This window comes from Rhinopithecus roxellana, unplaced genomic scaffold (genome assembly GCF_007565055.1).
Source record: "Rhinopithecus roxellana isolate Shanxi Qingling unplaced genomic scaffold, ASM756505v1 contig5048, whole genome shotgun sequence".
Taxonomy (NCBI): Eukaryota; Metazoa; Chordata; class Mammalia; order Primates; family Cercopithecidae; genus Rhinopithecus; species Rhinopithecus roxellana.
In genome coordinates, this window is record NW_022143761.1 from 157 (window position 1) to 13,108 (window position 12,952).

General features: G+C 39.2%; 1 pseudogene; it reads left to right on the forward strand.

Moving 5' to 3' along the window:
* Nucleotides 1-1,687: 1,687 nt before the first annotated feature.
* Nucleotides 1,688-6,711, forward strand: LOC115896119 (annotated as a pseudogene).
* The last annotated feature ends 6,241 nt before the right edge of the window (nt 6,712-12,952 follow it).

The window sequence follows — 12,952 nt, forward strand, 5'->3', positions numbered from 1 at the left end:
AGTATATACCCAAAGGATTAAAATCATTTACTATAAAGACAAATGCACATGCATGTTTATTGCAGCACTATTTACAATAGCAAAGACTTGGAACCAACCCAAATACACATCATGACAGACTGGATAAAAAAATGTGGCACACATACACTGTGGAATACTATGCAGTCATAAAAACGGATGAATTAATGTCCTTTGCAGGGACTTGGATGAAGCTGGAAGCCATCATTCTCAGCTAACTAACACAGGAACAGAAAACTAAACACTGCATGTTCTCACTCATAAATGGGAATTGAATGATGAGAATACATGGACACAGGGATGGGAACAACACACACTGGGGCCTGTTGGGAGTGAGGGACGAGGGGAGGGAGAGCATTAGGACAAACACCTAATGCATGAGGGCCTTAAAACCTAGATGACAGGTTGATGGGTGCAGCAAACCACCATGGCACATGTACACTTATGTAAAATACCCTGCACATTCTATACATGTATCCTGGAATTTAAACAAAAATAAAAAATTAAAATAAAAAAATTAAATGAACAACACCACAAAAAATGTGTGCGGCCCTTCTCCTCAGAAAAAAGAAAATTAAACAAGAAAAAAGAAATGATAACTAGTCGAGTCAATGTATACCTTAAATACTGTGACTAGGTTTTATACATTCTATGCATGTAACAAAATATCACATGTACCAGTATAAATGTACAAATATTATGTATCAATAAAAATTTTAAAAATAAAAAATCATGTTTAGTCAATTCGAATAATGCAAAGGAAAATGGGGCCTTAAGGCAAAAATTTTATATTAAGATAAAGTGAAATTATAAATGAAGAGACATGATGCTATTTTCATATCAGAGAATAAGAGAATAATCTGAAATGTGCCAACTGGGTGTGTGATGGAAATGTTTAAAGTAGTTTTAAAATAGTTTGGATTAAATGTTTATATTTTTGGAAAATTTAGTAGAATCTGCACCTCTCATTTGTGAACAAACCAGTACTTTAAAATTACAACTACATTATGGGAAAATAAAATTGATATAAATTAAATACTTTATGTAATATACATATTGACATATTTGTTCTTCTAGGAATATGCATGTTATGCTGTTGAAACAAGATTCATAGCAGTTGCTCAAAAGGATAGTTTATACTATCACAGGGAAAGAAACCATATTGAGAAAAGGAGGTATTTATAAGGTGAATGGCTTTTTATTGTGCTTTATATTGCAATCTTTTTATATCTTATATCTGAAAGATAAATTACTTTGTTCTAGCAATAATTTATCTCTTAAAATTAACTGTATTTTATTAACCATAAACTATTAAATGATTAAATTGAGTAGCCCATAGTAAGTAGTATAAATGGTTGGGTGACCAGGAGTAAACTTTAAATCACCAGCCAAGTACAGCAATGATTTCAGCTGCACTGGTGTTTTAAAACCAGGGGCATTTTCACTGAAAAGAGCTGCCATGATGCTCTGGAAACATGATCTCTTTTTGAAAATAGTATGAAATGCATAAATAAGGTAGTTTTAAAGGTGATATTTTAAATTTAGGTGGTTAAAATATAGTAAAATTAGAATGAGAGACAAAATTTTAATACTCATTAATATAAAAATTCCAATGGTGAAATTACATTGAATAAATAACATTATATCATGGAAGTAGCTTCCAAGTCAAATGGGCAATACTTGTTCAGCATATTCAAGGTGAATAATGACTTCACCTGAACAAGTATCTTCACCTGAATATGCTGAACAAGTATTGACCATTTGATCCAAATTTTTCAACTACCTGTTTTTTCAACCCATGTAAAGGAAGCATTTGTTTAGGAGCACCTGTTTTAGTACTGATGGCAGTGACTGCTGCCATCACCCCACTTGCAGCAAGGAGGCACGGCTCGGGCTGCACACCCCATGGAGCCCGTGGGAGCCCCGCCACTTTTGAGTTGGGGCAGGAGCTCTCCGGGTGCGAATGCAGCCGTCCAAACCGCTGCTGCAGACCCAGGCCTCCTGCTCTACAGGCAGGAGCCTCACCCTAACTGCAGCTGTGGATCTGAGCCTCCCTGTACTCTTGACAGGGAGACCGGGAACAGGCAGGATTTGCCCTCCTGGTTGCGGCTGCAGCCGCCAGACCCACAGCTGCAGACCTGGGCCTCCTGCTTCACAGAACAGGAAGGAAGGAGCCGGGGGACAAGCGGGAGCCCCACCCCTTCTGAGGTGGAGGAGTGGGAGCTCCCTGGATGCAGCTGTGGCTGCCCTCCCAGGCCTAGCTAGGACTTCTGGGTATCTCTGCAGCCTGCATCCTTGGGCTGGGAAGCCTCTCCCACTCCCTTCCCTGCTGGCTCGACGATGTCTGCTGTCCCTCCCCGTGCCTGGCCTCTCTTCTCTCCCCGCATCAGCTCGGATCTGGGAGGGGTTGGGATCGAGCCCTGGGGCATGAATGGCAGCGGGAGGCAGACAGATCCCTGGGTGGAAGGGAATGTGTCCTGGTCAGGCCCCACCTTCAGGCCAGGGAGGGCCTAAAGGCTGGGGGCCAGGCAAGTCCTTCTGACCAGAGTGGGGACTTGTGGTGCCTCTTCCGGGCCACCCATGGCCCATGACCAATTGACAGGCACTTCCTCCCCTCTGAGGTCCATAAAAGCCCAGGATCAGCCAGAACAGAGGGTGCAGAGGTGAAGGGAGATCAACTGCAGAGAGGAGCTACCCTCTCTGCTGAGAGCTTAGAGACCTGCAGAGATGTCCAATGACCTGCCTGTGGAGAGGAGTCATCCTCTCCAGGGCCTCCTCTTTGCTGAGAGCTGGAGATGATGGGATGACCTGCCAGCAGAGAGAAGCCGCCTTCTCCAGGGCCTCCTTCTGCCTAGAGCTAAACACTAAACATGACCACCTGCCTACAGAGAGGAGTCTCTCTGAGCTGTTCTAACACTAAATAAATCTGTCTGCATACCTCAATACCTCATTCTTCCTGGATGTAGGACAAGAATTCTGGCAAAGGCGCCACTGGCCACAGAGGTTTCCAGGAAAAAAACTGACACCCCAAAGATTTGTAACAGTACCCCACAGTGAGCTTTACAAGGAACTTTGATTTTTTTCTGTTTGAGCTGTTTCTGTTTTGCAATTACCAAAATGTGTTCTTTTGACTCAGAACTCTCCATATAACTACCACCACAAATAGTGCAGCAACAGGGGTAAATGTCAACCTGTTTTTAGTTAAGTTTGGCTTCAAATATAATTAATTAAGTAATTATAATGCACATTACTTAGGCCATTGCCTTTCTAATCATGGTTTGAGCCCCATTTCTGACCTGCTCTTTTCCTTATTCACATCCCTTATGAGTTCTCAGTGATTGATTGTGGAAGTTTGCACTTTTTCTCTACATTATTTTCAGTATGAAGTGAGAACTAAGGGTGTATTATTACTAAACACACATTATGTTTCTTCTACACATTTGTGCGTATATGAATTTCTTATTTCATTCCTATCTTTTCTTTTTTGTTCCATCTCACTCCCTTTTTTCTTTCTCTCTTCTTTTTATTCTTTCTTCTTTCCTTTCTTCCTGATTTATTTATCCATTTGACACAATTTATGGCACCTACTCCTATCAAAAATATGTTAAAAGTAGGAATTTCATTTTGAATATAGTAACATAGTTATTAACCTCACTGTTTATAGTCTACAATGCAACCAATCAATCACAATACAGTTTGCTAAGTGTGAAAATGGTAGACAGTTCTAAGAGAGTATAAAAAGGTACCCATGCCAGTGAACAGATGAGGATCAAAGATTTCTCAAAAAGTTAACATAGAATATGATTGGCTTAGATAAGCAAAGTTTGAAGACAGGAATGTGAAAGAAGCTGGAGGAAATAGGCAATTTTGTTGCAAATTACATATATCACTAAAATTAAAATGACAGGTTAAGAATGAGGATGGTGCTTTAGCAGGAAATATAATGTTATTGAAGGGATTGGGAGATGGAGTCGTTTAAGTCCTATGGATTTATATTTGGGGGTGGGAGGTGCAAAAGATGACATAGATCTGAAAAAATGATTAGCCTCCGGCCTCTAATTGAAAATCTCCAAACAGGATTCCATAAAAAGAAAGCATTTCTGATGGGTTTATTTCAGGTCTGTTTTATTGTAATTCTGAGGGATTCATTTCAAATTGCCAGGAGATTGATGAGCTAGTTCTTAGAATAAAAATAGTTAGTATTGTCCAAAGCAGGATCCAAATGTTAAGGCCACTCTGGAAGATTTAGCTCTGGATGAATTGATGCTTTGTCTCTATCTGCTAGATGGATGTCTGAGGCTCTTTATATTTTAATAAAATAGTTTCAAAATTATTTTCCCCAGCTCCATGAGGATTGATTTTTATTTCAATGGGTTGGCAATAGATTATAAAATATCTTCTTTCTCTTTATATAAATGAATAGTTTTGTAAACTTTTAGCGTTAAATAATTACTAGTTATTAAAAATCTTCAGTTATCAAGTGAGTTATTATAAAAATCATAATAAATTATCTGTGAATGAAATGTAAGAAGTTGTAAGAGTTTGTTGAGTATTGCATGTTCATACCCTATTGAAAAGTCAAGCTGCTCTAGAAACTACAATTCTTGGCAATGATGCAAAATTCGTGATGATGCAAAATTTGTACTGATTGTTTTGGAGCCTGTTTCAGGAATGGCACTTTAGAGTCTTAGGTTCCGTGTGGATTTAATTTGCTGTGTTCTATTTATTATAACTTCATCTTTGTTGTCTTTACTATTATTAATTTATTTAGATGCGGATTGTTTTGGTACCTTATGCTATATAATAGAGTATATTTGCATATGTATTGTAGCGCATGTTGCATTTATAAACAGTATTAAATTCTTCAGTTTTTCGAGCCGAGATCGTGCCACTGTGCTCCACCCTGCGTGACAGAGCGAGACTCTGTCTCCAAAAAATATAATATATATATATAGTGGGGGAGGGTTGCGGAGGATGGAGGCGGCAGTGTCCACTGCAAACGGTTGGGCTGCGCGTGAGAAGCTGGCGGTGCAGGCACATGCGCTCCGGGAAGGCTGGCGGCGGCAGCCGGGCCATGGCGGGAGACCCCCTCCTCCGGCCTCCCTGAAGTCCCGGGAGCCGCGACCCATGGGATCGTTGAGTAAGCCGGGTGCTGCGCCAGCCGAGGCGAGCCCTTGCCCAGCAGGAGCAGGGTGCCAGGGCGGGGGGCTCGGCCGGGAGGCCGGACCCTGGAGACCCTGCGGCGGGCCTAACGGCTTCTGTTACTGCCCAGGCAGTCACAAGCGCAGCGGTGCCTTCCGCTACTGTCGTCCTGACTCGGAGAGAGACGAGGATGAGGAGGAGAGGGACCCCATCAGCAGCCGCTCCTCCACGTCCCTGCAAGAAAAAATTAAGGAGTACATCCAAATATAGTTATCAAACATTATTTTTGAATGGTGAAAACAGTGACATAAGATTTGTGCTCTAGGAGAAGAATGGCGATTACACAAAATATATTTATGTCAATCTGGCTACTTTTCTAGTATGTTCAGTGGTTCTTGGAAAGAATCTCGCATGAATATTATTGAACTGGAGATTCCTGACCAGAACATTATGTAGAAGCCTGCAGTTGCGTTTGGTTCACTGTATCGACATGACTTGTTGATAAAGCCCAGTCGAGTTGTTGCCATTTTGGCAGCAGCTTGTATGCTGCAGTTGGATGGTTTAATACAGCAGTGTGGTAAGACGATGAAGGAGACACTTACTGTGAAAACTGTGTGTGGCTATTACACATCAGCAGGGACCTGTGGATTAGATTCCGTAAAGAAAAAAGTGCCTTGAATGGCTTCTAAACAATTTGATGACTCACCAGAATGTTAAACTTTTTAAAGAACTCAGCATAAATGTCATGAAACAGCTCATGGTTCATCTAACTTATTTGTGATGCAAGTGGAGATGGATGTATACACCGCTCTAAAAATGTGGATGTTTCTTCAACTTGTGCCTTCTTGGAATGGATCTTTAAAACAGCTTTTGACAGAAACAGATGTCTGGTTTTCCAAACAGAGAAAAGATTTTGAAGGTATGACCTTTCTTGAAACGGAACAAGGAAAACCATTTGTGTCAGTATTCAGACATTTAAGGTTACAATATATTTCAGTGACCTGGCTTCTGCAAGAATTATTGAACAAGATGCTATAGTACCTTCAGAATGGCTGTCTTCTGTGTATAAACAGCAGTGGGTTGCTATGCTGCGGCCGAACAAGACAGTGAGGTAGGGCCTCAAGAATCGATTAAGAAGAACTAGAGGGAAATAGCATGAGGTGTGGTAGAAAGCTTGCCAAAGACGGTGAATACTGCTGGCGTTGGACGGGTTTTACTTCGGCTTGACCTACTTGTAACTTACCACCGATCGATGCATCAGTTTCAAACGCAATACACTGAATCAGCCATGTAGCGGGTCTGTCAGTTTACAGCCTCAAAGGAGCGTAGCATTTAGATTACGTTTGGCTTCTTTGATAGTCGTGGAAAACTAATACGTAGTAGAACAACTGGCTATCAATACTTATACTTAAAAAGGATCAGCAACAAGTGGTGATGAATTTCGACAGCAGGCTTCTGACCTTCCCTTTATATATCTGCTGTAACTTCTTGTATATATCGCCAGAGAAAAGAATTGAAAATAATCGTCACCCAGAAAATCCAGAAAACTGAAGATCTCATCAGTTGGGAACAGTAGCACTTTGAAAACTTTTTAGGCCAGCTTTAATTTAATGGCCCTACTGATATTCACATCTAAGGTGACTAACGATGGTAAGGCCTTATGAACCGTACAGACAATACAGAAGATTATTATTATTTATTTATTATTCATTTATTTATTTTATTTATTTATTTTTTTGAGACGGAGTCTCGCTCTGTCGCCCGGGCTGGAGTGCAGTGGCCGGATCTCAGCTCACTGCAAGCTCCGCCTCCCGGGTTTACGCCATTCTCCTGCCTCAGCCTCCCGAGTAGCTGGGACTACAGGCGTCCGCCACCTCGCCCGGCTAGTTTTTTAAATATTTTTTAGTAGAGACGGGGTTTCACCGTGTTAGCCAGCATGGTCTCGATCTCCTGACCTTGTGATCCACCCGTCTCGGCCTCCCAAAGTGCTGGGATTACAGGCTTGAGCCACCGCGCCTGGCCAATACAGAAGGTCCAACCCACCAAATATGCAAATTTGTTTCTTTGTAATTGTGATCTATTGTAATTTAGAAGGATTTAAGAGAAATTTATGTTTTCCTTTAGAAAGAGTGTACAATAAGTGTAGACTGTTATTTTTTTTATTCCAAAGATTATTCTTATCCTCATTGCATTTCTTTGCACATATGAACAAAACATTTAAAGCCAAGAAAATATCTGTCGAACCATTTCTGTTAGTACAATGTCAACTCATGCTTTTAATTTAGCATCAGCAGAAAATTACTATAGGTAAATCTCACATTTATCTGCAACAAAATATAGATTTAATTTTTAGCTTAAACTTTGTTTCTACCTTATGTTAGTGTACCTCAGTTATCCATCAGTAAATTTATTTTTTATTTGGCTAAAATAATCTAAAAGAATAATTTGGATGGCCAATTAGAAATGCTGTTTTGAATTGGTGCATTTAAAGCTTTCTTTTAAACCGGCTTATTACGATTCCTCCTTTTAGTCTGATATCTTTCCAGTTCATACTTGTTATTAATCATTAAATGCTTTCTTCCTGGTTTTGGAGACTAAGCTGAGAAACTTTTTTTAAACTTAAGCATTGTCATGCTATTTTTTTAAATTTGGCTTTCCTAGGATTTTAAGAACAATGAAAGTTAGCTTCACACCTTCAAATGATCTTGAATGAGTGAAAAATCAGTTTGATTCGAAGGATATTTCTTCCTTACATGGTCTTTTCTTTGACAGTCTGTACACCTTATTATTAGTTTTTCAATTATTTATGTACCAGATATTATACTTTTAAACATTAATATTCCCCTGATCTTTAGAATTATTTATGTTCAAATTTTAGTTGGGAGTTTTGTTTCCGACTTAAGCTCAGTACTTTATACCTCTGAGTTGAGTGCCTTTGAGTGACACATGTTAACAGAAATTTCATAGTAAATATAAATAAAGTCAGAGGATCTAATAAGAAGCTGATGAAGCATTCATGTAAAAATGGAACTCATTTTTTGTCAAAAATGAGTTGTACACTTGTCATGATTTAGATATGTTGACCTTTTGTGTTTATTGCTGTTTTGAATATAGCCATGTTTATTTTCTTTCCAGTTAGAGTAAGTACTTCTGTGGTTAATGTATATTTTTATTGTGGCTTTTAAAATGGGAATAATTTGTATGTATCTGTGCAAATAATAAATGCACATTTGGAAAAAAGAAAAAAAATTCTTCAGTTTTTCAAAATTTAATCTCTAACATGTGGATAAATTGTATTTTACATAGGAATCACCCACATTATTATCACTGAAGCAAATAAGATCATATTGCCATATTCTATCCTAATTTGTGTGTTGCAGTGGTACATTAGTAGTAATATGTGATTATAAGTCTGTGCTACTTAAATAATTTGCAATAATATAATTCTATGCAATTGAATTATTGGGTTATTATAAGGTAATAAGCAGCATGATATTATAAAAGTGATTTTTTTTGTTTTTCTACAATTTTTATATGGTCAATTTCTCATAAGTATATAGTATATGTACATTTTACAACTGCCTTCTTTATGGATAATTTTTCTTATTCTGACACATTGTCATTTCTACTCTATTAGTCAGTATTCCTTTAACTGAAAATTACACAAACCCTCTTCAGTCTGTCTCATGTTAAAAGGGTATTTGTTGGCTTATTTAGTTGAGATGCATCCTCACAAATGAAAGAAATAGAGAAATCAGATCATCAGGGACTGAAAGGGTATTTCATTGTTACTAGTAGTTTGTATCTGTAGGTCTTCCTAATCCCTGATCTTTTATGTTTGTTGATTCTCAACATGCAGCAGGAAACAGAGTCATGACTCAGGTACAAACCCTTTGAATTTGTAATCCACAGATGTAAAGAGATTCTGTTATAATTTGTAAAGTTCTGGAGAAGAACCATTAGCCTTGCTTGCACCGTGTGGTCCTGTCTGTGCCTGGGAGATTATGCGACCATGATGACAGCTCCACAAGCACCACTGAGTTGGGAAGGAATTTTCAAAGGAAATAATTTGATAGCAAATCATTTCTTAGTCTCAAGCGATAGGGTCCAACCACCAAATATGCAAATTTGTTTCTTTGTAATTGTGATCTATTGTAATTTAGAAGGATGTAAAGAGAATTTATGTTTTCCTTTAGAAAGAGTGTACCATAAGTGTAGACTGTTATTTTTTTTTTAATTCCAAATAAGGTGATTGAAGAACTGAAGGATTGTGAGTTGCCTAATAAATACAAAAAAAAAAAAACTATTATTTTACCCAAAATATGCAGGATGTTGCGATGGTTAATACTGAGTGTGAAGGATGGAGTTCTTTCATTGGTTTGGGGTTTATAGTTGGCTGCTTAATATGATTAGACCCCCCAAATGCTAAGGACTATACTACTAATAGTATGGAGAACCTTGATAGTCCTTGGTGGAAACTGTTTTAGAGAGTTATGCAAAATAAATGCTTTTGACACTCCTGATTAACCATTTTGTGAAAAGGCAAGAACCTTAATGTCTCTATACATAATACCTTTGACTATATGTGGAGAACTAAGGAACATAATGAAGTCGGTTGGTTGCTCCTAACTTCACTGGAAAAGTAATGAAAGAAAATGATGTACTCAGGGATTCTAACTTCCGGATTCAGAAGCAAATATTGGAGCCTCAAATCTGCTAAGCTTTCCCTGAGTGAGTCTTATCTCCTGTAGAGAAGCTGTAATTGTGGAAAGTCAGACACAAGTGCTTATTATGCAAGTGGCTGACCATCAGTGAAAGGTGCATGCAGAACCTCAACAGGTGTCCCTGTTAAAGCGAGGGCATTAATTGGCCAAGAATGGGACCCTGAAACTTAGAACGGGGATGTGGGAGAGAACCCTGATAAAGCTGGGGATACTGAGCTTGTAAACTCTGATGAAACTTTTCACAAAAGAAACATCTTCTCGATCCCCAATATTGGCAATATCCCTCCCGACACACACTGCCATCAGCCTTTCCATCTTTGTCTGAGGAGATAAACCCTGCACTGCCTGAGGCAACAGTATGACCTCCCCGAGACAGTTGCCAGGCAAGATATTGTTGTTTCTCCTTAGGAGCCACCCACCACACCAACAACCCTGTTTACTTCTATACCTATAACTGGACTAAAGTCCTAGTGGGCCCCTCGAGGTGGAAGTTCAGTGTGTGACCCATGAGGAGGTGCACTACAATTGAAAAGAACTGCTTGATTTTTTCTAATTTATATAAGCAGAATCTGAGAACAGGCATGGGAAGTGAGAGTAAGGGTTTGGGATAATGGTGGAAATACATAGAGTTGGATCACACTTTTATTGATTTGGGTCTACTAAGCAGAGATTCTGCATTTAATGTTGGAGCCTGGGGAATTTAAAAAAAAAAAAAAAAAAAGGTTCTAATAGTTTTATTTGCTTGGTTGACTGAAATATGATTAAAAAATGGCCCACTGTGAGCGAGCTGGAAAATGCCTATTCTCCTTTGGTTAATGTAGTGGAAGGGATCCAAAGGCTTAGGAGATTGGGATGTTGGAGTGAATTAGAACTTTAGATCTACTCTTCCCAGCTGAGATGGTCCCAAAGATATACCCATGACCAATGCTTTGTGAAATAGGTTTGTGAGGGCAGCACCTGCCTCTTTGAAGAGCCCTGTAATTGCTCTTCCCTGTATCTGAGATCTAACAGTGGGAACCACAGTCACTCAACTACAAAATTTAAATGCAATGGGACTACTTGGTCCCAGGGCAGCAGGGGCCAAGTGGTGGCACTTAACAGTCAAAGGAAAGGTAGGCATAGCTACTGTAATGGACAGCAGAGGGCAAAGCAGCAATCAGAATAGTCTGACTCATGTAGAGGTCTGGCATTTGCTGATTAATCACAGGCCTAGTAATCAAGGGATGGAAGTGGAAGTGGCACTACTCACCATCACCCCTAGCAAGCTACTAGCAAAATTTTTGCTTCCTGTTCACATGACATTATGCTCTGCTGGCCTAGAGGTCTTAGTTCCAGAGGGAGGAATGCTGCCACCAGGAGACACAGCAGCGATTCCATTAACTGGGAAGTTAAGATTGCCACCTGGACACTTTGGGCTCTTCTTACCTTCAAGTAAACAGGCTAATAAGGGAGTTACAGTGTTGGCTGTGTGACTGACCCAGACTATCAAGATAAAATCAGTCTACTACTACACAATAGAGATAAGGATGAGAATGTGTAGAATACAGAAGATCTCTTGAGGTGTCTCTTAGTATTACCATGCCCTGTAATTAAGGTCAATGGGAAACTACAACAGCCCAATCCGGGCAGGACTACAAATGGTCCAGACCCTTCAAGAATGAAGGAATGAAAGTTTGGGTCACTCCACCAAGGAAAAAAAAAACAACCATGACCTGCTGAGATGCTCGCTGAAGGCAAAGGGAATCCAGAATAGGTAGTAGAAGAAGGTTGTTATCAATACCAGCTACAACTACGTGACCAGCTACAGAAATGAGGACTAGAATTATCATGAGTATTTCCTCTTTGTTTGTTAAAACATGTTTTGTGCATGTATACAGTTGTGCTAAGAAAATATCTTCATTTTATTTCCTTTTTCCTTTATCATGTGAACATAAGATTATTGACTTCATATCAGCATTTAAGTGTTGTTCACTTTATGTAATAACATTTTGATTGGGGATTGGTCCATTTCCAGTTGTATGAAGGATAGTTGTATTATGTTAGGCATAATTATGACCATGCTATTGTTTTATCTGAAGATTATGTAACGATCTCAGGAGATGTGTAATGAGTTTCAAGTTGACAAGGGGTGGACTTGAGACAGTTAATACTGAGTGTCAGCTTGATTGGATCGAAGGATACAAAGTATTGATTCTGGGTGTGTCCATGTGGGGTGTTACCAAAGGAGATTAACATTTGAGTCAGTGGGCTGGGAAAGCCAAGACCCGCCCTTAATCTGGGTAGGCACAATCTAATCAGCTGCCAGCACCTCGAGAATAAAAAGCAGGCTGAAGAAAGTGAAAAGACGAGCCTGGCTTGCCTCCCAGACTTACATCTTTCTCCTGTGCTGTATGCTTGCTTCCTGCCCTCGAACATTGACTCCAAGTTCTTCAGCTTTGGGACTTGGACTGGCTTCCTTACTCCTCAGCTTGCAGATGGCTTATTGTGGGACCCTTGTGATCATGTGAGCTAATACTCCTTATTAAATTCCTATATATCTCCTATTAGTTCTGTCCCTCTAGAGAACCCTAATACAGAGGTTCAGTTACAGAGAGTGTTTAGTTTAGTTTGAATTAAATTTTATCAGTTTACATTTATCCACATTATCCAATTTATCTAGTATTTGTCCTATCTTTATCTTATATTTGGTTCCCCTTAATATAAGTCATCTATTTAATGTAAAGCAGTAATGAAATGCCAAATCTATGTATAATATTAAAGCATACTCCTTTTTTGTGACATATGGCCCACCTTTATTGCCATAGTTATATCTGAATTTACTGAACAGTTCAGGAAAACTTTTTAAAAATTGCCGTATTCATAAAACAGATTCAGAATTGGTTGCTAATATTACTTTCTACAGCTTATTCACAGACAATCTCCTCTAAAGTTCATCCTGTCCTTCCACTTATTCTTCTGTCCATAGGCCCATTTTCTTCAGAATGTCACTGTAAGAATCTCATTCAAATTCGCCCTTATCCCCCAAAGCTCATTTTGCTTCAAATTTTTTCTCTTCACAAAACAGTGCA